Source organism: Cervus canadensis, chromosome 11 (genome assembly GCF_019320065.1).
Source record: "Cervus canadensis isolate Bull #8, Minnesota chromosome 11, ASM1932006v1, whole genome shotgun sequence".
Taxonomy (NCBI): Eukaryota; Metazoa; Chordata; class Mammalia; order Artiodactyla; family Cervidae; genus Cervus; species Cervus canadensis.
In genome coordinates, this window is record NC_057396.1 from 33,343,412 (window position 1) to 33,369,254 (window position 25,843).

The 25,843-nt window shown below is 48.2% G+C and overlaps 1 long non-coding RNA gene across 2 annotated transcripts in view; it reads left to right on the forward strand.

Annotated features, from left to right (window-relative positions):
* Positions 1-14,208: 14,208 nt before the first annotated feature.
* Positions 14,209-25,843, forward strand: part of LOC122449609 — a 32,409-nt gene continuing 20,774 nt past the window's right edge. For both annotated transcript variants that reach the window (XR_006271981.1, XR_006271982.1), the window contains exon 1: positions 14,209-25,507. This is a non-coding gene — a long non-coding RNA (uncharacterized LOC122449609). The remainder of the gene's footprint in view (positions 25,508-25,843) is intronic.

Genomic DNA, 25,843 nt, shown 5'->3' on the forward strand with positions numbered 1-25,843 from the left:
TGTGACTGAAGGTGGATAAAGCTTAGAATTAGAAGTCTGGGAGTCAAACAGGAGCAAATCAGGAGTCAGCGATGGGCTTGTATGTGATATAAGGTGGTGATGATAGAAGTCCTGAGAGAGCAGAAAGAACAAATATCAGTTCCAGTAGGCCACAGGATATGACAGTTGTTGTTCATTGTTGTTTAGACACTAAGTCAAATCCGACTCTGCGATCCCACAGACAGCAGCACGCCAGGCTTCCTTGTCTTTCACCATCTCCTGGAGTTTGCTCAGACTCGTGTGCATTGAGTTGGTGATGCCATCCAACCATCTCATCCTCTGTCGCCCCCTTCTCCTGCCTTCAGTCTCTCCCAGCATCAGGGTCTTCTGATGAGCCGGTTCTTCCACATCAGGTGGCCAAAGTATTGGAGCTTCAGCTTCAGTCCTTCCAATGAATATTCAGGGTTGATTTCCTTGAGGATTAACTGGTTTGATCTCCTTGCCATCCAAGGGACTCTCAAGAGTCTTCTCCAGCACCATAGTTCGCAGGCATCAATTCTTTGGCGCTCAGCCTTCTTTATGGTCCAGCTCCCACATCTGTACCTGACTACTGGAAAAATCATAGCTTTGACTATACCTACCTTTGTTGGCAAAGTGATTTCTCTGCTTTTTAATACTCTATAGGTTTGTCAAAGCTTTTCTTCCAAGGAGTAAGCGTCTTTTAATTTTGTGGCTGCAGTCACTTTCCACAGTGATTCTGGAGCCCAAGAAAATACAGACTGTCACTGTTTCCACTTTTTCCCCAGCTATTTACCATGAAGTGATGGGACCAGATGCCATGATCTTTGTTTTTTGAATGTTGAGTTTTAAGCCAGCTTTTTCACTCTCCTCTTTCACCCTCATCAAAAGGCTCTTTAATTTCTCTCTGCTTTCTGCAATTAGAGTGGCATTATCTGCATATCTGTGGTTATTGATATTTCTCTTCTGTCCATGGAATTCTCCAGGCAAGAACACTGGAGTGGATAACCATTCCCTTCTGCAGGGGGATCTTCCTGACCCATAGATAGAACCTGTGTCTCCAGCATTGTAGGAAGATTATTTACCACCTGAGCCACCATGGATGCGTGAATATGACAGTAGCCTTTGAGAAAATAAGCAAAAATAAAAACAAGATAGTCAAGAATGTACACATACAAATAGTGAATTATATTGATTACTTTTCAAATATTAAACCAACCTTGCATTCCTAGAATAAACCTCACTTGATAATGATGTGTTTTTCTTTTACTATATTGCAGATTTTATTTGTTAATATTGTGTTAAGGATTTTTGTGTCCATATCCATGAAGACTGTTAGTCTATGATTTTTCTTTTCTTGTAATATCTTTGTCTAGTATTGGTATCAGGATAACCATACTCCTAAAAATAAGCTTAAGTAAGCTTAGTAGTTTTTTCATAAATAATTGAGATAACTGACACCTTTGGACCTTGAATGTTTTTAGGGGAAAACTTTAAATTACAATATCAATTTACTTAAAAAATATGAAATAATTTCTACTTTCTATTTTTAAAGTAAGTTTGGTAATTTTTTAAAAATAATTTTTAAAATAATTTTGCCCTTTTACTCTAAGTTTTCAAATTTATATAATTGATCAAAAGTGAAAAAGAGTCTTTGCATAATATTTCCTTATTCTCCTTCCCTCTTTCATTCTCAATATTTGCATCTTTTGCTTTCTCTTCTTGCTCAGTCTTGCTACAAGCTCATCAATTTTATTGATCTTTTCAAGGAAACAGCTTTTGGTTTTATTGATTTTTCTCAATTGCCTGTCTGTTTTCTATTTCATTGATTTCCACTCCCATCTTTATTATTTCCTTCCTTCTACTTCAGTTCAGTTCAGTCGCTCAGTCGTGTCCGACTCTTTGCGACCCCATGAATCGCAGCATGCCAGGCCTCCCTGTCCATCACCAACTCCCGGAGTTTATTCAAATTTACTTTGGGTTAAAAGAGCTTTTCAAACTTTGCACATGCTGTTCCCCCTTACTGGAACCCTCTTTTCCAAATCTTCTTTGGCTCATTCTTAGTTCATTCAGATAGACTTAATCATCACTTTCTAAGAGAAGCCTTTGACAGCCTCTTCAACAGAAAAGTAGGGATTGGCTGAATCTATGGTACCTGTGGCTGTCATTTTGCTGGCATGAAAGGGAATAAGGAGTTAAGTTTTTTAGAAGTCCCAGGGGCAGAATATTTTAGGTCAATGATTAACCAATTCTAGAATCCCCAGGAATCACCTGGAAAGCATTTAAACTTATTTTTGTTTTCAAGATGACTTCCCAATGTCTCTTTGGACTGAGAAACATTTCCCTGATCACAAAGGGCCTTTTTAGGGAAAAAGTCAGGCATGTTGGAGAGGAAAATGTTGGCTGGTCTGTGCGTGAGCATACTTCATGTTTCAAACAGGTGCTGTTTTTTATTTTTTAAGGTAATGCATTGAAACATTATTTACCTTGCTTACTGGGTTTTGGGGGCATCCCCTTAAATTCTGCACCCAAACAGAGTGCCTCATCTTCCTCATACTAGTGCCAGCCCTTAGGGAATGCATCAATAAAGTATGTACTAAGTACCCAGCACAGTGTGGGTCTCAAGCAGACCTCAGTGAATCACAGTTCCTAAGGTCATTGTCCGAATTTCAGTAGGGCTCAGTGAGCAGTGCAGTGGACACTCCAAGACAGGAATACCAATTCTGCCTTGGGGAGAAAGTTGTGCTGATATTTGAGATAACTGAGAAAATCTTAAAAGTAGAGTAGGAGCTTGTCAGGTAGAAAAGGGGAAAGAAGAATTTTTAAATCTTTAAAATTTCAGAAGAATTTTAAAGAATAAGACATTGTGCATGGCTAGAACCAGGATGGGTGGAAGGGCCTGGTGATGGATGAGGCAGCTTACATGTGTCTGATCCAGTTGGCCTAAAAAGCCCAGGTAAGGACCTAGAGCTTTGTCCAGTAAGTGAGGACCTGGCCAGAGGCATTTTAGTGACTGTTCACTGACTGATCTCTGCAGAGCACACTGCCTTAGCCTCAGCTTCCAAGGCCGTATGATGGAAATCATAACCTCCTCTGGGAGAATTAAGTGAGATGATGAATGTGAAACTTGGAATCTGTAAGGGTCATGCTGGTGAGTAATTACATAAGATTCCCTCACACTCTGATTACTCCTTCCACCTGATCCTGAGATGACCTCTGCATCCAAGCTCATATAAGATGAGGGGGCCATGATAATGAGCCTGCAGTGCAAGTTCACCCACCTGGGAGTAGGCGGAGAGGACAGTCACAGTCTAGCAGAGTACTGAGAGGTGGGCTGTCCCCTCTCCCCCTCTTGCCCCTAAGCTTCCTTCTCAGCCCTCTTCAGTGTTGAAACGGTCCCCAGCATCTACCGCTGGCACCCCACTGCCATGGGCTCCCTCCATCCCCATGATCCTGCTCTTCCTGCCCACACAGTGGCAGAAGGGGAGAGGGTCACGCCCTCTTCATCTCTGAGAAGGGAGACGATGCAAGACACATCAATGGGAGTTGAAGCAAATCATCCCAGGCACCGTGAGCAGTCAGGGCCCACGTGTCCACCCCACTAGCTGCACACAGCCACTGAGTGTCACATGCACCCTCATTCAGTGTGACTCAGGTGTCTCTGGTCATTCTGCACACCCAGACACTGTACACTCAGGTGCTGGACTGCTTATTCCCATGGGCACCCAACAAGACCTTCCACATCTGCTCAGTGCCACCCACACTTATGGCCACCCACATTCAGAGGTGGCCAAAATTCGTGACTGAGGAGCTAGAAGGATGAAGGTGAGGGTGGGGAGAGTAGGTAAAAAGAGGCCCCTCCTTGTTTTTCTTCTGGAGTCATTTTCCTTTCTCACGGAAGTTCTGTCACGTTTTTTAGGTGAAGGCTACCATCTTGTTTTTCCTTCTTCCATTGGCTTCTTCCTGTTTAGTCCTGGAATAACTTCCTGGGAATATTTGCTCTTCCAAGAGTTCTTCTGCCCCCTCAGGCTACTCCCTGACTCCTCTACACCACAGTCTGTACCATAGTCAATTCTGGAACTAATTTACATGTACAGTACTTTAGAGTTTCTGAACATCACTTGAGTCTCACAGAGGGAGAGTCTGTTTTGATTCTTACCACCTACCACATGGATGAGGAAGTGGAGTCTCAGCTCCATGTACAAGTTCAAGAAGCAGAGAGACCCATCTGTTGATTATGTCTGCCTGTCAGACCATCTAAAATCCTCTTCTGGTTACAGCCCTCTACCTCCCGTAGGGACTCCCTGGGTCTCAGTTTTCTTATCTGTAAAATGGAAGTGATTACATTGTGTCTGGGGCCAGACAATGAAAAACCCAGAAAAACTGACAATTCTGTTTTTCAAAGATGTGTACTTTAAATATTTGTTCTATGCTCACTTAGTGTGGAGTAGTTTAGGAGATGGTTTAAGATATGATTCTGAGGTTTCAGAGGTGAGGACACTCTCAGCCCTGGCTGGTGTTCTGAGGGCTCTGTCCTCCAGGCCCTTCTGGTATTACCCACAGGGAGGCTTAGGACGAGGGGGTGCTTGGATGGCAGAACAATCAGTTTACCCTCCTCTCTTTGTGTAGGGACCTGAATTAGCCTCACATTTCTTTGTTCTAGTGATGTTTTAGTGCCCCTGGAAGACTGGGGCCCTGGCTGTCACTCCCTGAGACTTGTTGGTGGTGAGGATTTGATAGGAAAATGCTTAGAAAAGGTAGGACATGGCTGAGCACGTAGTAGATGCTTCATTAAAAGTGGTAGTTGAGCTCGGACTGTAATTCGGCAGCCCAGGGCGAATGAGTTCAGCGCTTGCCCAGACTGTATTTTCAGGCCTTGCACAGGCAGGCCGGCCTTGCCCCCCACCACGAGGAGACCGCTCTGATTTTCCAAAAGGGAGACACTGAGCCCTCAGGCCCGACAGCGATCCTGCTTCCCGCCCAAAGGTGGATGGTTTGGCTGCCGAGTTCCCCGAAAATTGGTTCCGCATGTTGCCAACAGCAGGCCCGAACGTTTGCTCAGCACACAGCCGAGAGGGCCCTCCGGGGAGGCTGAAACCCCACACCGGCCTCACCATCCGCCCCCAGCCGCAGGCTGCCAAGCCGCTGCCCGCAGCCAACTCCCAGGGCCAAGTGGTGGGATCACAGGGCACTGCCAAAGGCTGGGGCGGCCCAGAGCCCCTCCCGGCCCCCCAGGCGGCGCCCGCGACGCCACCTGGTGGCTGGCTGTGGAACTGCACCAGCATGGCCGCCCCTCTCTTGCTTTGGACCGGAGACTCAGAGTGTCTTGCTGGGCTAAATCCGCAGAAGATGGTCCTTCTCCTGTTCCAGGAACTCCCCGGGGCAGGGAAATGCGGTTCCCAAGGCTGGGCTATTTTTAAACGTCAGCATCCGCCATGCAGATGCTCTGTTTACTGCTGATGTTCCAAGCCTGTGAAAGGAGCTGTGCATTTAACCAAAGGCGGATGCCAGGCTGGGAGTAATTAGGCTGGGCTGGGCCTGGCTATTCCCAGGCTTGGGCAGCTGGGCAGCGAAAGGGCCGGCAGGCCACCCTGAGGCTGAGGTTTTCTCTGGGCAAGGAGACTCAGGGCCCTGGCTAATCTCTGAGGGCCTCTGGCACCCAGGCCCCTCTGGGAAGGGAATGATGTGGAAAGACTGAGGGGACATCTCTTACTATCCCATTTGATTAGTATAATCACTACTGTCAACAACCTTTGCTGAGCAATAATGCTTCATAAAGGGTATTTTTCCCATTTTGCTGATGAGGAAAAGCTGAAATTCAGAGCCATTAAGATATTCGCCCAAGGTTACATAGACAGTGAGAGCTTCAAAGTTTTTAGAAATTTTTTACAGGGGGGGAGTCTGACCAGACATCTCACCTTCCATGGCTTCTAGTCACTTTCAGGTCCAAAATCCTTCAGGGACTGTCGAGTTTGTCCAGTGAGGGCCTGGGCCTGCCTTCACAGCCTGTTCTTCCCCTGTTCCTGTTCCTCCCTCTCCTCCAGGCTCTTTAGACATCCCAGAGTTGGACCAGCCCTGTGTCACCACTTTTAAGAGCTTTCTCATGAGCTCTTTCTCTGAGTTCTCTTCACTCTTGCCACGGCCCCAGTGGATCAAACTCAAAAATTCTATAATCTGATTTCGGGTCTGATGAGTCCTTGATTAAGGTCATCTTTGTCCTCCTATCCCTGCCACTTAGCATACAGCCTGTCTCAGACAAGTCTTTGCTGTTGTTGAATGAGTGAGTGAGTGAATATGTGAGCAGATTCAAAAGGAGAAGGCTCAGTGTGATTTCTTGAAGGAATCTAAGATCTGCTTTGAGAAAAAAAGACTATAAAATAAAGCAAGGCAGTACAAGTGATCTGCCAACCAGGCCTGGGAAACTGGGGCAGGCTTGGTGGAGGAGCAGAAGGTGGTAATGATGGAGAAGAGACTGAGTCTTGAGAAATGAGTAGCAGGACAGGAGAAGATACGGTAGCTGAAGGCAAGGAACACGGCGGGAATTCCAGCACAAAGGTCTGTCACACCTATATGTGTGTTCCACCAGCTCCCAGGCCCATCCTGGCTAAGACAGGCTGCACGTGAGAGGCGTCAGCCCCCAGCCCATCCTGGGAGGGTGAGAGTTAAGACGAGCAGCAACATGGGCCTAGCTGAGGACTAATGGGGAGTTTCTAACCCCCCTGTCTCTCATGAGAACAAATGGCTGCCTCAGTTTCTCTGATTAGCCCTTTGGTTCCCGCAGAGCCAAGCCCTGGCCTGAATCTCCAGCAGCTGGCTTAGTCCCAAGACAAAACTAAGTTGAAGGTAGCTTCTGCCATCTCTCCAGTTGTGCCTGAGCCTGGCCTTGGTGCCTATCATCCAACCCCGAGAGTCCCGAGAGATCCAGGGCCTTATTTTCCTCCAAGTTCAGCACAGCCCTGGCCCAGGTCAGCCCCCATCTCCTTGTCTGTTTTGGACCCAGCTTCCTTCCCCTTCCTCCCGTCTTCTGGGTCTGGTGTCCCAGAACGCTTTGTGCCTGATAATGAGTGACAGACTTTGAGAGGCCTCGAACATCAACGCAAAGAGTGTGGCTATTACATAGTGGCCAGTTACACAGACCTCAGGGGCTCCTGTGGGTGGGCAGTGGGAGTGCCTCTTGCAGACAGGGAGGCCACTGGGGGTCAATGCAGCAACTTTAGGGTGGACAGGGAGGCCCGAGTGAAGGTTGGATGTGTTCTGAAGGGCAGAGCTCACTGTGGCCAAGTGTAAGAAATAAGGGAGAGCTAAGGGAACAGCAGATCTATGCCCTTTACTGCACAGATGCTAATACTCTAGACCGGAGAGGCGATGACAACTGCCTAGTGTTACATAGCACATGTTTCCAGCCCCAAGTCACCAAGGGTGTCTGTGCTCCTCAGGAAGCTCTCTTGTGTTCCCTTATTTCTCCCCAGGAGATAGTAAGAGGCAATCCTTTGGATTGAGGCAGGTCTGGGTTTCTGTCCCAGCATCCTCATTCATAAGCTGTGTGACCTTGGACAGGGCACTTAACCTCTCTGAGCACAAGTGTTTTTACCTTTTAGATGTAGACAATGCTACCTTCTCCCTAACAGGGCTGTTAGGGAGAGTTAAGGGCCATTAAAGTGCTCAGTACAGCACCTGATACCTAGCAGGGCTGTCCTAATAACTCTCTTAAACATTTTTAGCTTTTGAAGGATCCAGGGATCATTAGAAAGAGGCAAGAACTAGTTGAATGGGCCAGAGAGGAGGGGCTCAGAAAGGAGACAGGAGGCAGCCAGGCCATCCACCCAGCCATGGGGTCAGCTCTCTGGTCTCCAGGCCAGAAGAACCAATGCAGTAGACAGCGAAGCAGGCTCCAAGCCCAAGAAGTCATTCTCTGCCACCTCCTATGGCCTCCAGAGTCCCCCAGCTCTGCCAGGAAAAGCTACAAGGCCTTTGAATTGCCCAGGTCCTGGGATCCTGGCTGGCCTAGGGCTGGGGTGGCAAATATCTGGGCAGCCAGCGGCCACATTCGGGGCTTTCTGTCCTTCCTGCAGGATCAGCATGTGCCGGGGTGCCCAGCTGCGAGGACCGCGGCCCGGCCACTGCGTAGGCGGTGGGCCGACACCAAGCCTAAGGATCCCCGGCGCCTGCAGCGGAAGCCCCCGGCCGAGGGCGGAAAATGCCACTCGGGGCGCACAATCCGTCCTGTTGTAGTCCCCGGGGCTGGCGTCACCCAGGCCCGTCCAAAAACCGTGTCGTGTAGGGTCTGAACTCATACTTGTGTGTCTGCCATGGGAGCCGGGGGAGTCGCGGAGGCCATAAAAACAACCCCAAATGTTTCATTTGCTTTTGCACTTTTTTGCTGCAGACCACTTGGCTGCCGGTGCCAGCTGGGAGCTGGGGCCCAGCAAGAGCGCAGAGTTATGGGGCAGCGCTAAGTGCTCTGTTTGTATGAAACTGCCAAAATGTTAGTACAAAGTGGTAGGTGTTTGTGCTGCAGATAATAACTGATGGGCTCCCGGGCGGGAGGCGGACGCCTGGTTATTATGGCCACGGCTCTTCTGAGAAATGCTGCAGCCGCCTCCAGAGCAGCAGCAATATTTTTCTGAGCGTTCAGGGCCGGCCTGGCAGCTAATGGGCACGCCTGGGCCTCAGGAATCAGCCCCGAGAGGGATGGAGGCGGGCCACTGGTGTTTATCTGATTCTTGGGGTTTGCCCTCGCTGGCCGAAGAAGCCCATTCCTTGGAACGTTCCAGAACCCACTGTGCTGTGGAAGGGGGAGAGGCTGTTAGGGGAGGCCAAGTGCCTGAGGGTCCCGCTCTGGGGAGGCTGAAGCAGCTGTCATCTAAAGGGGCTTAGGAGCTGTGAGCAGAGAGTGGGCATCTAGACCCTGAAGGATGACCTGTTCATTAACCTTACTGCTGCTCGCTCCTTGCCAGGTTTTTATCTGGACAGCAAGGCTACAGTAGTGAATAAAACCAGAAATATTTTCATCCTTGTCCATTCTCGTGTATGGTGACAGACAACACAAATGAATGCAGATATATGATACATCAGGTGATGAGAAGAGCTAAGATGTAAAAGAAAAAAAAAACAGGTTAAAAAAATGTGAAAACAGTGGAGTAGGGCAGCTGAGGATGTCGGGGAGGCAGGGAGATGCCAGGTTAGAGCGGTGAGGTCTTGAGTGAGGTCCCTGCAGCGCGTGGCATTCATAGTTAAGATGGGAGAGCAGTGAGCATTCCATTCCTTCAGTGCGTGCGGTTTCCTGTGGGCTAGAGAAGACCTGTGCACTTAACATGTCTTGTCAGTACCACGGTATGAAGCCAAGGTGGGTGCCACGTGCGTGCTCAGTTGCTAATCATGTCTGACTCTTTGCCACCCCAGTGGACTGTAGGGCTCCTCTGTCTGTGGAATTCTCCAGGCAAGAGTACTGGAGGGTGTTGCCATTTCCTACTCCAGGGGATCTTCCCGACCCAGGTATCAAACCCTTGCCTCCTGTGTCTCCTGCATTGGCAGGCAGATTCTTTACCATTGAGCCACCTGGGAAGCCGCTGGGCCCTTGAGACAGAGGCGTAAGCTGAGGCTCAGAGAGGCTGCTGGTGTGAGAAGGGCTGGGGCTTCTACCAAGGCCCACCTGACTCTAAAGCCCACCGCCTCCCACCCTGCATCGTTGGCTTCCGCTGTGCTGGTGGTGAATCCTGCCAGCCTGGAAGTCAGCCATGTGATTTCAGCAACTTTTTTTTACTTCTTTTAGTTTTGGTTTTCCCTCATTCCCATTGGGTTTTGGGAGCAATAACTATGAGATTTCTCTCTATAACATATACATAAAGCCTTTGACTTGATGCCTGGCACAAGGAGCCCTTTATAAATGGCTAAGCTAATATGGGCATTTTGATTTTCTCCTGTGCCTGAGGGCCCTGGGAGGGTGGAATGTCATCCGCAGCATCCCTGGTGCCAGAGGCTGTGGGTGGCCCTTGTCGTTGGTCAGTTGGGCCTCCATGGGGCTCTGCAGCTCTCTGTGAGTGGCCCCTGAGCCCCTGGCTCCATCCCCCTGGACACACACCTTTGTCATCCCTGGTGTCCTTAGCAGCCCTGAATCTGCCAGTGACTCTGATGGCACAGCCTCCCGTGAGGGGTGAGGAAGCCCTTGAGCCCCAGCTCTGAGTTGTGTGCCCCGTTCCCAACTGGTTCTCAGTTGCAGATGGGGAATCGTCTTGCTGAGGTCCGGAGGCATCCTGCTGGGTAAACAGGCCTCCAGCTGTTAAGGAGGGCTTTCTTGGTGGTTCAGACAGTAAAGAATCCTCCTGCAATGTGGGAGACCTGAGTTCAACCCCAGGGTTGGGAAGATCCCCTGGAGAGAAGCATGGCAACCCACTCCAGTATTCTTGCCTGGAGAGTCCCCATGGACAGAGGAGCCTGGTGGGCTACAGTCCATGGGGTTGCAAAGGGTCAGACATGACTGAGAGATTAAGCACAGGACACAGCTATTAAGGAAGCCCCGGGGACTTTCCTGCTGGTCCAGTGATTAACCATCCACTTAGCAAAGCAGAGGACACAGGTTCAATCCTTGGTCAGGGAACTAAGGGTCCACGTGCCGTGGAGCTGCTAAGCTTGAGCAACACGACTGCTGAGCCCACCGGCTCTGGAGCTGATGTGCCAAACCTAAAGAGTCTGTGTGCTGCCAGGAAAGATGCGACATGCTGCAACTAGGATGTGGTGCAGCCAAATAAATGAATAAATTTATTTTAAAGAAAAAGAAGCCCCCCCTCACCCCGCTTTGCTGACATGTGTGTTGATTCCTGGCTCTGTCTTTTAACAGCTGGTTCAAGTTTCTCCTCTGAGAGTGGGAAGAAGGATGGACTCCAGAGCTGACCATGAATAGACTGTTTATTTGCTGAGTTCTCTGACTCAGTGTCTCCAAAGAGGGCCTCTAAATGTCATTGCAAATTCAACATGCCTGCCAATCTAGAACACCCCTAGAAAGCTCATTTTCAGTCAGAGAAGTTTCTTATCCCCCTCAAGGGTGAAAGGAGAGGGATGGTGTGGTAGAGACTAAAAACTGCCCTCTGATGTCTGTCCCCCTTTCTTAATATTAGTAGACTTTTCAGCTGGATGTATGGCTTCTCATCTAAAGGTGAGAGATCTTGTCTTCACTGTAACTCGGCGCAGTCATACAACTAAGTTCTGTCTGGTGGGATGAGTGGAAGTGATGTGAACAACGTCTGGATTATGCCTTTAAGGGGGAAGGTGAGCCCTGGCTCCTCCAGCTTGCTTCCTGGAACACAGGGTGGTGGCCAGTTGACCCACTAGAGATGGCAGGGGCAAGACCCAAGGGTGGGCAGAGCAACAGGTAGAAGAATACTGGGCCACTGACATGATGGAGCCCTGACTCCAAGCCTGGGTTGCTTGTAATATGAAAGAGAAATACACTCCATCTTACTTAAGCTACTGTTATTTTGAGGTTTTGTTACAGCAGATGAACCTCTATCTTACTTAATACAGCTAGGACTTGTGGGTCCCTTGGCCAACCCCCAAAAGCTGATGCTCAAGAGAGGCTGCTGAGCCAGAGAACAGACCTGACTCCTGTATTGAAAAATATTATTGCTGCCAATAACATCTTCTTATTGTGACCCCCAGGCATCCCTGTACATCAGGTGCTTCATAGAAGCCTCAGGTTGTGTGCTGTCAATGAGGCTCAGAAAGGTGAAGTGATTTGTCCAAGATCACATGCGAGTGAGTAACACAGCCAAAATCAGAACTCGGCGTGTCTGATTTCTAGTCCAGGCCTCTTTCACCTCCAGCAGAGCCTCCTGGCCATCTATAAATCTATAAATAATGTGTGAAGTGTGTGTGTGTGTGTGTGTGTGTGTGTGTGTGTGTAGGGAGAGGAAAGGAGAGCTATAATCCTGCTTTAGTCTTTAAATAGGGACATCAAAGCAGCAGGCTCGGGGTGGGGTGGGGGCTCTTTCCAGAGACAGCTGGAGGAATCACACTTGCTGAACCCAGGCTGGTGCCCTTCGCCCTCTGGCCTGCAGTGTCTGCCCTCTGGGGCTTCTCAGAACAAGGCTGTCCCTTGCCTCCAGAAACACCTTCAGGAGGAACTAGTGGTACAGTTCTGCAGGGAGCACTTCTGGGGACCCAGCAGTAGATGATCCCCAGGAATGAGTGAATGACCAAAGCAACCCAAGAGGCCAGCTCTGGCGTCCTCGTCTGCGATCTGGCAGTAATACTAATGCCACCGACCTCACTGGGTTTCTGTGAGACGTGAAGGAATAATGCCCGTCAGGGTGCTCTGTAAAGTAAGAGCTGTTCCAGGGCTCATGAAGCTAGTTGAAAAGTCCAGAAAATGAAGGGCTTGTCTGGTTTGTACTGGACTCAGAGAAATGGAAATAATTGATGTAACTACAAAGGGTGTGTCCTCTACAAACGTCCTGGCTGCTTTACACGTCTGGGCAGCATCCAAGAGGGTAGGGTGGAGGTGGGGACTTGGAGCCTTCAGTTACCATGTGAGCTTGAGTGAGTCAGCTTCCCATTGTCTTCAGTTTCTGCTCTGCAAGCATCAGCTGGCTGTAGGTCAACTCTGAGATGATTGTTTTATACATATACATATATATATACACACACACACATATATATCTGTTAATTCGGTTTATATATTTTCTAAATAGTTGGAATAAGATTTTTTTTCCTATTCCTGTTTCAGGTTTTTCTATCTCTTTTCATGAGTGAGATTGGCCAGCTATTTCTTTTCTTTTTTTTCCTACTATTCTTTTGTGGTTTTTATAACAATATTATACTTTAGAGAAGGAGTCTGGCATGTGGCAAACTGTCAGTTTGGTCTTCCAGCTCTGGTCTCTGCATTCTCCTGGACATGATTGCACAGTCAGAGATGACATTTTCAGCTTTCTTGGAGTTGACTGTGGCCCCTCCATGTGATTAAATGAGCACTGATGCAACGTGAGTTTAAAGTAAAATTGCTTGCCCTGGGCGCCTTTTCTTTCCACAAGCTGGCAGACAAATGTGTCTGTGACCAAACTTCACCCATACAGATGACAACAATACCCTAGGGAATGTTCGGGCGTCAACATGAAGGACGTTGCACTCCCTAAATAATGTGGTAAAGCAGATCTGCCTAACCAGCCTGCTGCTGCTGGCGGTGGTGATTGTTCGGTTACCTTTTTGTTATTGACTTACACCTTACTTGCTCAACAGGAATGTGTTTGCAGTTGGTTGAGAACTACTTTATAATTCAATATTGTGGTTGATTTTTTTATAAATGATCTTTATGTGCTTAAAAAGCAATGATCTGGGTACAGGGGCTTCCCAGATGGTTCTAGTGGTAAAGAACCTGCCTGACAATGCAGGAGACAAAAAAGGGTTTGATCCCTGGGTCAGGAGGATCCCCTGGAGGAGTGCATGGCAACCCACTCCAGTACTCTTGCCTGAAAAATCCCATGGACAGAGGAGCCTGGCAGGCTACAGTCCATGGGGTCGCAAAGAGTTGGACACGACTGAAGTGGCTTAACACACACAGACACATACACATACTGGGTATAACGGGCTTCCCAAGGGGCACTAGCATAAAGAATCCGCTTGCCAGTGCAGGAGACATAAGAGTGGGTTTGATCCCTGGGTTGGGAAGATCCCCTGGAGGAGGGTATTTCAACCCATTCCAATATTCTTGCCTGAAGAATCCCATGGACCAAGAAGCCTGGTGGGCTACACAAAGATCCAGACGTGACTGAAGCGACTTAGCACACACACAGAGATATGGGGTACAGAGTTTTAATTAAGCTAGTGGATTATGTTGCTCAAATGTATCTTTCCTCAGTTTTTATTTGCTTCATCTCTCAGTAGAGAGATGTGTTGAACTCTCACTATGAAGGTAAGTTCATTTTCTCTCTATATGTCTAGCAAGTTTAAAGTTATTTTATGAGATGAATGTAAGTAAATAGCCTGTGTATCTTCCTGAAGATTAACCCTGTTAAGAGGTAATGACTTCTGGGCTCTTTGTTTTAAAGTATATTTTTATACCAATATGCGTGCATGCCAAGTTGCTTCAGTCTGACTCTTTGCGACCCCGTGGACTGTAGCCCACCAGGCTGCTCTGCCCATGGGATTCTCAGGCAAGAATACTGGAGTGGGTAGCCCATTCCCTTCTCCAGGGGATCTTCTTGACCCAGGGATCGAACCTGCATCTCTTATGCCTCCTGCATTGGCAGGCAGTACTAGTGCCTCCTGGGAAGCCCCATCAATATAGCTGCTCCAGATTTATTAAACTTGATCTAGTATATTTTTTCCACCCTTTTACTTTCACCTTTTTTGTGTGTGTCCTTATCTTTTAGACTTATTTCTTTGAAACAGCATATAGTTATATTTTCTATCCAGTATGGTGAGCTCTGATATTTTATCTGGTGACTTAAGTCTCTTTATATTTATTGTTTTGGCTGACATATTTGTATTTGCTTCTTACAGCTTACTCTGTACCTCCTCCTTGCCTGGTATTTTTTTTTCTTTTTTCTTTACTTTCTCTTGCTTTATTCTTCTTGCTTTTAATGGTTATTACTGGTTTAACTTTAAATTTTTTTTCTTCCACATTTTCCAAGTTATACATTTAATTTATATTCTTTTACTTACTGCATTTGCTTTTTACCTTGTACACTTAACATTGTTAAGCAACGTCTAAACATTTCTTCTCAGCAGCATGGTGGTGGTAGTTTAGTTGTTAAGTCATGTCCAACCGTTTGTGACCCCATGGACTGTAGCCCACCAAGTTCCTCTGTCCATGGGGATTCTCCAAGCAAGAATACTGGAGTGGGTTGCCATTTCCTTCTCCATCTCAGCAGTATAGGAAACATCAAAAGAATGTTCAAATGCTTTAATATAGTCACACTTCTCCTGAATGACATGGTACTGTCACTGGATAATTTAGATCTGTCCTTTTTAAACCTCATATTTGTATATTTTTATTGTTATTATTGAGGTATTATTATTATATTTACCTTAAAGATAATGTCTGGTTTGTGTTTACCTACATGTTCACCAAAATTTTCACTCTTTCTTGCACTTCTTCTGAGACTGTGTTCCTTCTTCTGAAGTTATTCTTTTAGGGAAGTTCACTGATTATAAACTGTATTTTGCCCTCAACCTTGAAAGTGGTTTTTTTCACTTGTTTGTCTTTGGTTTTTGTTTTTTGGATAGTTACTTACTCTTAGCACTTTGATGATCTTATTCTACTGTATTCTGGCTTCCATTACTGGTCAATCTAATTATCATTCCTTTGGGGATGATCTGCTTTGCTTTGTTGCAAAGCAGGATTTAGGATCTCCTCTTTGTCACTGGTTCTTCTGCACCCTCACTACAATATTACATGAATTTATTTATTTAGTCTTGTTTGATATATTTATGTTTATGTTTTATGTTTCTGCATCTGTAAATTTATAAATTTTCATCAGTTCTGGACATTTTCTCAGCCATTACTTCTTTGAATATTGGCTCTCTTTCATTTATTATTACTCCGTCTCATTTCATCCTTCATATCACTTAGCCTTTCATCCATCTCCCTCTCTGAGCTACATTCTCAGAAATCTCATCAGCTCTGTCTTCCAGATCACTAATTCTCTATTCAATTGTGTCTTAATCCACTATTTAACTCAGCCACTGAATTTTAAATTTCAAAAATTTTTTTCACTTCTCAAAGTTCTATGTTACTCATTTTCATATTTGCCTGATTAGTTTTGATAATTTTCTGCCCCATGAACATTTTTAGCTCTTTATTCTAGCTCTTTAATATAGGGTGATTTAATACAGGGTTATCATATCTTAGGTATTACGATTCCAACATCTAAAGCATTTGAAGGTCAAAATCATTTGGCTGGTTCTCACCCATTTCATATATGTTTGATAGTTTCTATTGTGAGCTCATTTTTCATTGAACTAATCTGATAATCCCGTCAGACCTTGATTGGTAGGTTATTTTTTCAGAGAATGATATATAATTCTGATGAGAAGCAAGGAGCTCTAGAGATCTGGATCTACTTCAGTCCCCTTCAGAGTTACCCTGATTGAAGTTGAAGTCTTGGTCAGATTTCTGACCCTGCCTTCTGCACAGGGCTAGTCTCCTCTCCATAGTATTGCTGTTTGCACTCCAGCGAATTCTGCCTTTTACACGTGAGTTTCAGTTTGCTGATCTTGCTCTCTTTTTTGTCCATGTCTGGCCATGGGAATTTCCCTTACTTTCTAGGGAGGCCAGAAATACATTAAAGAATTCTGTTTGTTGTAATTAGTGCAGGATCCAAGGGGAGAGCTTTTCAGAGTTTATTGGGGCTTTACTGCAAGCAGAGAGGCAGCACACAAATTCGGCATTCTCACTGAGCCCTTTCAGTGGAAACAGGGCTGGTGGGCCAGGGCATTAGCAGCCCTGGGGACAGGGCAGGCTCCTGGATGCTGGGTGGTTCAGACAAGGGTCTTACCTGAGTGGACTGAGGCTCTTCATGGGTGAGATGAGCACTGAGGGAAGGACCAGATGGCAGGCCTGAAGGAGAGGGAAAGGCTGAAGGCAGGACATGCTATGAGGAGTTGGTATCTCTGGAACTGGGAGGCAGAAAGGCTTTGAGGCAATTCTGTTGTTCCTCCTGGGGATCAGCTTTCCAGTCCTGGAGTGGGACACTTGGTTTAAAGAGGCAGAGGCCAGCCACGTACATGTGCCTCTGTGGATACAGAGGAGACTTGCACAACGCCTGTCCACGGCATTTAATCAGCCTGTGAGCATCCCAGTGAGTGCAACAGGACTCAGAGGAAAATGGGGTCAGCATGGGCTAGAAAAGGCACACCAGGCTTGCCTGTCTTCTTGCCTGTGCATCATCTGTTCCCTTTGTCTGGGGTGGTCTCTCCTTTGTTTCTGCCCTGATGCCTCCTATACATCCTTCAACATCCAGCCCGATGGTCACCCTTCACTGAAAAGCTCCGGCTTTCCTGGGTTGTTTGAGGCTGCCTCTCCTGTGACCCACAGCACTTGCAATATCTCTCTCTTTTCTGCTTATCTCAGTGGTTACAAAGTATCTCCTGCTCTGCCAGCTCACCACTGGGCTCTGGGGCAGGAACCAGTCTTACTGACGTCTTGGTCCCAGACAGTCAGCTTGGCCTGTGGCTATGAGTGTGGACTCTGCAACCAGAGGCCAACTCCATTACATAACGCTAGGTCCCCTTGGCATTACTGCTTAACACCTCTGTGTGTCCCTTGGGTCCCTCATCTGAAAACTGGACCTAAAATAGTACCTCTTCAAAGCACTGCTGCAAAGGTTTAAAGACTCAACACTGGCCAGGCACCTTGGAGGCACAGTACGTGTTGTCTGTAATCCTCCTGCATCGGCATGAAGTGAGCAGCGCCAGGCACTGGCATTGCAAATGAACAACTTAAGTTGGTCCTTTTAGGCAGAGTCGCGTTCAGCTGGGAGGGCAAGCATATTTGTGGCAGATATTTCCAAGTTGTAGGAAACTGAAACTCACTCGCGCTACTTCCGGTACCAGGAGGGACAGCTGGGCTTGCAGGACCTGATAGCCCCTCGGAAGTCGCTTCCTCTCACTTTCACCTCCTGCTTGTGCCCTGTTCTCTCTGCAGGAGCATGTATTCCCACATCTGGGGATTTGTATATGTCTCTGGTATGAGCTCCAAGTGCCAACAGATGCTGAAGCCTGTTAAGACTGATCCTGTAGCCAACAGTCTCAGGGTTCCAAATCCAGATCCTCAAGGGGAACATTTTGATGGTCCCAGCTTCCCTAGGAGCTGTGGCTCTGCATCGGTGAGCTGATGCCAGGGAAGAGGATGATGTTTACCTGGTTCTCAAAGGTCACAGGAGGTGGGAGGAGGCTGTGGCCAAGCAGGCCACTGTGGAGATCCCTAGTTGACAGAGAGACAGCAGGAGCAGAGCCAGGACCGGGCCCTCAAAGAGGACTCTGGAGCACAAGACATCTTGGAAGCTCTATCCCTGGGCCTCCCAGGCAGTCTGTGGAGCCCAGGAGTTGGGCGACAGGCCGGGTGGACCTGGGTCAGGGCGGAAGCCCTCTCAGTCGTTTGAATTGGGTGGGGTTGCACCTTGGCCAATCTGGAGCCCACCCTCAGGCTTTGGGACTGAGAAACTCCTGGTTCCATCAGATGGACAACCGCACAAGGTGTGTGAGCAGCTGCAGAGGCAGCCCACGACTTGTCACGGAAGCATCGTCTCTGACACCGCCGCAGCCAGGGCCTGCCCTCAAGCCAGATGCGTCACTGGCCGGCCACCGAGCCTTCTGAGCTGCTGAAGCCGCTCCCACGGCCAGCCCGGCTCCGGGCCCCCACCCCTTCAGTACCTCAGCCTCTTCAGATACAACTCCTGTTTATTGGAGGCTGCACGGGGCAGGCCACACACGCCTGAGGTCCAGACACTAACCTGTGGTGTTTATGGCAGTGATGATTATTTCCATCGTTCATAGGAGCAAGCTGAGAACCAGAAAGTGAAGGGGTTGCCTGAGGTCACAGGGCTCCTAAGCGGCAGAACTGCAGTTTGGACGGAGTCTCATAAACACAAGTTCTGCCTCTGATGGGTGAGGGCTGGAGGCCATCCGTCCTCCGCAGCCACCTTTTCACTTCTTTCGGCTTATTCGTTAAGCAGGGTGTGTTTTCTGGGCACACACTGTCACACATGGGCATTGTGCTAGATTCAGAGGTAAATCAAACATGACTCTTACCCTCAAGTAGCTCACATTCTATTATTTGCCATGATTGTAAAGGAAATGCATAAAATCCACCAGAAAAGAGCCTCTGAGTAGAGCTGAGAACTGGCCCACACAGAGCAAACCAGTTTCCTCTTCCGTGGCTCCTGCAGGGTCAAGTCCAGACTCTTTTGCAAGGCTCCTCAGCCCTGTCGAGGTCCAGCCCCACCTCCCTCTCCAGCCTCATCCTTTGTCACTCTCCCATCATGCCCTGGCTGCTTGTTCCCCGAAGGTGACTACTCTTTCTCTTTCTTTTGTCTCAGCCCCTGCTCCTTCCTGCAAAGCCCTGGCTGCCTTTGTTCCCTTTTCAGAACAGAGACCCCTGTTCTCCTCTTGGAGAGCTCCCCTGTGCCCTCCGCTGTGGGGCTCTACTGCCCTCGCCGTCTACAGACAAAAACCACTCTCTTCTCTGAAGCCTCTCTGTAATCCTGAACAGTTGACTGTGGGTGGAGAGGTGGGCCCCAAATGTGACGTCCATTTGGAACCTGTAAATGTGACCTTATTCGGAAAAAAAGGGGTCTCTGCAGATGAAGTTCAGGACCCCCAGGTGAGATCAGCCTGAATTAGATTGGGCCCTAAACTCAATGACAACTATCCTTATAAAAGCTCAAGGGGGATTTGATACGGACACAGAGGGGATGACAACCTAAAGATGGAGACAGAGGCTGTCCACAAGCCAAGAGAGGCCGAGAATGGCCAGTTGCCACCAGAAACCAGGAAAGAGACCCAGAACAGAGGTTCCGGAAAGAATGAACCCTGCTGACACCTTGAGTTCATTCTTCCGGCTTCCAGAACTGTGAGTGAATACACTTCAGTTGTTTCCAGCCACTCCATCTGTAGTCATTCCCTATGGTGTCCCTGGCAACTAGCAGAGTATTGTCTGCAAAACACTGAAAACATTGTCACAGGCCAGTTCCCATGCACTGGTCTGTGAGCAGGATCTGGGTGACCTCTGTCTCTGCATTCCCAGCTCAATGTCTGTGACATATAATTGGTGCTTAATAAGTGCTCATTGACTTGAACTGGCCAAAGCAAATTCCTCTGTAACGAGTACTTGAAAGAATCTGTTTCATGGACTCAAACTTTGCCCAGTAATAAATGAAATGGCCTGTTAGCATGGGCCTCAGGGAGGCACGAGATTTGGTGGGTCAATTAATAAATCATCAAATGCCTCTGGCCCTGAGTCCACACCAGATAGATGTGTTTTGCCGGCTTGCTCCTCATTAAAGGATTTCAAGAACAAAGTCCGTTTGGGAAAGGAATAAGTGGTCCTACAGAAGCCACTTTTTCCATGGGCTGCACACGCTTCAGCGGTGGGTTCCTGCATTTACACAAAGAAGTGATTCCAAGAGGCCAAGCCCGAGGCAGAGGATGGGCATTGGGAGCTGGGCGGGGGGACATCTGTTGTTCGACCCACAACATCCCTGCACCTTTCTTTTGTTAAAAAGCTCTTAGAATTTCCTTTGGGAAATCCCATCACCTCAACTTTCAGAACCTTTAGGGTAGGAGCACCACCCCCTGGCATTCTGGAGGCCACAGTGACTGGTTCATGGATGGGCACATGACTCGCAGGGCCAATGAGATAAAACACACTTTAGCTGAGAATTCTGGGAAAAGATGTGTGATTTCCCCCTTTTTCCTTTGTTTGTCTGCCCTCTTTGTGAGTGTGTGAAAGTTGCTCAGTTGTGTCTGACTCTTTGCCACCCCATGGAACAGTTCATGGAATTCTCCAGGCCAGAATACTGGAGTGGGTAGCTGTTCCCTTCTCCAGGGGATCTTCCCAACCCAGGGATCGAACCCAAGTCTCCTGCATTGCAGGCAGATTCTTTACCAGCTGAGCCAACAGGAAAGCCCACTCTGGAAATACCTATTATCCTCCCAACTTTTGATTTGTCCTCAGAGACATTGATGTATTATTTTTATTAGAATTGTATCAGATTTTTAAAATTAAATTGTTTATTTTTGTCATTATTTTTATTCTACTTATTGACTTATTCATTTTGGTTGTACTGAGTCTTAGTTACGGCATGTGTGTTCTTTGGTGTGGTGCACGGGCTTCTCTAGTTGCAGTGAGCGGGCTCCAGAGTGCAAGGGCTCAGTAGCTGTGGCACGTGGGGTCAGTTTCCCCGCAGCACGTGGGATCCCAGTTCCCAGATCAGGGATCGAACCCATGTCCCTTGCACCGGAAGGTGGATTCTTAACCACTGGACTCCCAGGGAAGTTCCTACTTTTTATTATTATAAGCAATAAATGTTCACTGAGGAAAATGAGAATATGCCAAGAAGGGAAGAAGTGAAAAAAACCCATAGTCTTATGATTAAGAATTATTCACTGTTACCACATTTAATACTTGATTGTTTATAGCACAAGATTTTCACTGACAAAGGTTACACCTCTCACATTCTTTGGGTATGTGGTCTTCAAAAGTTATTGGGGTGGTTGTAGAGATTAAGGACCATCTTAAGAATAAGAATAAGGTGCCTGTTGGGAGAGGAGGGGATGGAATATCTGACCGTGACCACAGCCTGATACTCTGGAGGTGATACCAGAGGAGATTAGTGGGTAGGAAAAGGACCCTGTGCTGGGTTCTGCTGCACAAGACAGAGACCTAAGCAAACAGCAGCTGGAAAAAATAAGAAAGAAGAGACATTGTTATTTTGCTTTCATTTTCAAACTTGGAGGTACATAATGCATGGCTGATAAAACATTTTTGCTACTCTGAAGCTCTTGCTTCTCCACTCCTAAAGTGTGGTTCTCATTCAAATGATCTGCAATGGAAGCTAAAGTTCAAGACATCCCAGGCAGCAGGATGGAGCAAGCGATGACTCAAGAAGGGGAAAGGTACATTCCAGCTTCTTTTAAAAAGGTTTAAGCAAGTTGTTACCCTCTGCTTACATCTCATTGGCCAGAGTTTAGTCTCAGGACTTACCTCCCTGCAACAAAGTGTGAGGAAAAGTAGTCTTTAGTCAAGATACTAACATACAGAGGTTGTGTCACTGTGGAGGAAAGGGGAGGTTGACAGGAGACTCGTTTCGTGGGAGGGGATGTCTGGACTGTGATCAGGGCTCCACACTATGTGGAGCTGATACTGCCCTGGGGATAGTTTGATGGGACACAATAGGAGGCCAGATCAGACGCCTCTCTTGATCAGCCCCCTCCCCAGCCTAGCCCCAAGAGAGTTCTCTGGGATTATTGGTTCTGCAAGTACGGAGCTAGGCCCAAGTTGGTGCCAAGTGAGAGGTTCACTGTTTCATCTTTCCCTCTCCTAGTGCCATCTGTCTAAGGTGCTGTCACAGCCATGGGCAGGGCAGTGTGTCTGATGAGAGGGGCAGACCCAGAAGGAGCCAAAGGAAGGAGTGGTTATTTAGTCTTTGGATAGGTGGAGGAGGGGCGCTGAAAAGTCTCTGCTAAGAAGATGATATTCAAGTCGAGTCTTAAAAGAGGATTGGGGTTTGCTGAGTGGGTGGGGAGGAGAAGGGGAGAGGATGGCCCTGCTGCAGAATGAGTGACTGGGGAACTTGTGTGGCATGCGGGTGTGACTAGGGCACCGGAGTGATGGCGAGAGGTCAAGAGAGGGAGGGAAGCTGGGAAGGTTGAGGAGGGTCCTGTGGGCCCACCAGGAGTCAGGGGAGCAGGGAGTGGTGGGAGCAAGACAAGCTACGCTTGTTCTTGGCTTGAGAGAGGCTTTGCCGCACCCCGTTAGGCTCTGACGAGGAAGAGGGTTTGAGATGGGTGAAGGTCCTCCAGGACCAGTGATGCTGGCTTAGGGCAACCAGGAGACCGGGTCCCTGGCTCTGGGTGTGAAGGCTGTGAGGCTAGGTGGTAGGGCAAGGTGAAAGACCAGTTCTTGGGGTCAGAGGGCATATCCGTGAGCGGTAGTTAGGTCCAGGAAGGGAGGTCTGTGTAACCATCTCCTTTGAAGAAAGCGAGACGAACCCACAAAGGAGGGACTCCCTGACCAGCCTCGTCCTACCTGCTCAGCCCTTTTGGACAAATAGGGTCTCTGCAGGTCCCTGACTGGGCACCCTCACCGTCAGATGCCTGTACGGAGATAGTAGTATTACATGTGACCTTAAGATTGGGGTTTGAATTCTAGTTCTGTAGCCTACTTGACTTCACTGAGCCTCAGTCTCCTCATCTATACAATGGGAGTAGTAAGAAGATCAGCTTCAAAGTGCTGGATGAGGAAGTGATTGAATGGTAGGTGGTCAGCCAGGAAACAGCCTGGCAGACTGTGAGGGTCCTGGTCTTAAAGAGGCAGCAGGAGGCCTGGAGCAGGACTGACTTCCTGGGGGTCAGCAACAGCCCCTCCGTCCGTCTGCCCCGCTCTGGAGGGAAGGTCCACGAAGAGCTGGCAGTGCCAGGGCCCCTCCTGGGGCTGCAGACTCTGCTGACCGAGCCCCCTCCTGTACTAATCAGGCCGTGCGGTGGAGTGGAGGAGCTGGGCCTGGGTGCAGTTGGCTAATCACTGTGCATTCTTAGCTGCTGCTGTTGAATATTTTAACTAGGAGATTTCCTCCCCTGAGCTGATTGCAGCATATCCACGCACCAGCCTGGGACAGGGCTTGCCAGGGCAGAGGGCCAGGAAGCCGAAGAGACGGGCTTGTTTTTTAGGACTCTAAGCAGTGAAGTGAGTTCCAGATGGGCAACACGATTACCCGTTTCCTTTGTAACTCAGACATCCAAGTGGCCAGTCACTCTGTTTGGGTCCACATACCGCAAGCAGAGGGAGTAGTAATAGCCACTTATTCATTTATTTTTCCACTCATTCTCCAGTCTATCCATCTTTTCTTCCACCTATCCCCTCATCTACCCTTTCATCTACCTGTCAATCCATCCATCTATCCATCCATCCATCCTTTAATAAGCTGTGCCTTCCCGTTCTCTAGGCTCTTGCAGACATTCTTTCCTTTTCCGTCCTAGTCTGATACCTGAGGCCCTCACCCTGCTGACTGGAGGAAACCTCAGCCCCACCTACATCTCACTGAAGCTTTGTGGGGAGTGTTTTCTCGGGGTGGCTGTTGCTGTCACCTCTTTCTGTGAGGTGCCGCTGTGGGCTTCTCCCCTCATCCTCCCCAGCTTGTCCTGACTTCTCCACCCTAACAGTTTGCTCCGAACCTGGACACAACACCTGTCTTACTCTCCAAGTCTCCCTGACATACAGTCGTCATAGGTAATGGATGGTATTGAGAACATTCTAAGGAAATTGTGCCCCACAGAGAGAAAACTTAAAATTTACCCTTCAGTATCAGTGTTCTCAGGCTTCCCAGACGGTGCTAGCAATGAAAAACTTGCCTGCCAATGCAGGAAATACCAAAGACACAGGTTCCATCCCTGGGTCAGGAAGATCCCTTGGAGGAGGAAATGGCATCCCACTCCAGTATTCTTGCCCAGAGAATCCAATGGACAGAGGAGCCTGGTGGGCTACAGTCCAGGGGGTCCTAAAGAGTGACACAACGGAAGTGACTTAGCGTGCACACATCAGTGTCCTCATGGCCCATCACAAGGAGGCCTGTCCCCGCCTGTCTCCCTGGTCCTGGGGGGGTGTTGCAGCTCCCCCTCAGCTCAGCATCTTCTCTCATCTCTTTTGTCTCTCTGGGTCCAAGACTACGACACCTGTCCATCTCACTCATCAGGAATAACAAACCAGAACCAAAGGAAAAACTGCCATTCTTTTAACATGAAAAGACAAAAAAGTCCAGATATAGGCCCTTGTCCCTAGGGCAGATGCTTAATGCTTATTCTGTAAAGAGGCTGACCCTGAATTTCCTTAATCTACACTTTTAGATGGGGCTTCCCCAGCGGTTCAGTGGTAAAGAATCCCCCTGCAACGCAGGAGATGTAGTTTGATCCCTGGGTCAGGAAGATCCCCTGGAGGAGGGCATGGCAACCCACTCCAGTATTCTTGCCTGGAGAATCCCCGGGGACTTCTGTCCATGGGGTCACAAAGAGTCGGACGCGGCTGAGGCAGCTAAGCACAGCACAGCACACTTAGATTAAGCCTGGGCCTTGTCTTTATGAAACCGAGAGACCAGTTAAACTCTTTTTTCTCTCAAGAAAAAGTGGCCAGGTTTCTCTAGATTATAAAACTCAAGTGGACCTTTCCTGCTTTTATCCTGGTACCCACCCCTACATCCTCTTATCCTCCAATCCATGTTCATTTTTTTCATTTGCCCAATAGATATTTATTGTGCACCTTCTAAGTTCCAGGCCTGAAGCTGAGTATGGAAGATACAACAGTGAATGAAGCACGCAGCCTGTGTCTTCACAGAGTACATACACAGGGTGGCTGGGAGAGGATATAGTAAATAAATATATAAGACGTACTTTCAGAAATAAGTGCTAGGAAGGGAAAGTGCCTCCAAGCAGACTCTCATCTAACTGGCTGTTTATTTCTTCACGTGTCTGTTTTTGCTCATTCATTGCTTCAGGCATCAATAAACATGGGCTTGATATTTGTCATTTATTTGGCACTAGGCCAGGTGTTGGAGACTTGAATACAAAAAAAGACCATGACCTTTCCCTTGAAGCAGGCACAGACTGATAAGTGAGGGAAACAGATAAACACCTTACAGTGATACCGAGGGGCTGGAACTAGAACAGAGATGCTCGTGGACCAGTAGGAGCCAGAGGAGGAAAAAAGCACCACTACAATCGGAGGCTGAGGGCAGGCTTCCTGGAGGAGGTATCATTTAATCAGGACTTGGCAGATGAGAATGAATTTGCCCAGGCAGAGACGAAGGTAAGGGTGTTGAGGGCAAGGGGGAGAAAAGGCAGTGAGATCCGGGGTTTTTCCTGCTATGGGGTGGAGCTGCCAGTGGCCAGAGAGAGTGCCTGGGGAAGAAACAGCCCTGGATGAGGCTGGGCTGTTTCCCGCGGAAGCTCCACAGGAGAAGAGCCTGAAAGCTGAGCTGAAAAGGGGCACAAAAGCGGGGCTGAGGCTGCGGAGGACACGGGGAGAGAGAAGAGGAGTGGGTTGGCTCTGTGGAGAGGGAAAGGAGCGATTCCAGAAGTATTTGAAGGCCCAGCCTTTGCACTCACTACCTGCTGGGGTGTGTTTGGCTTCTGCAGAGAAGCC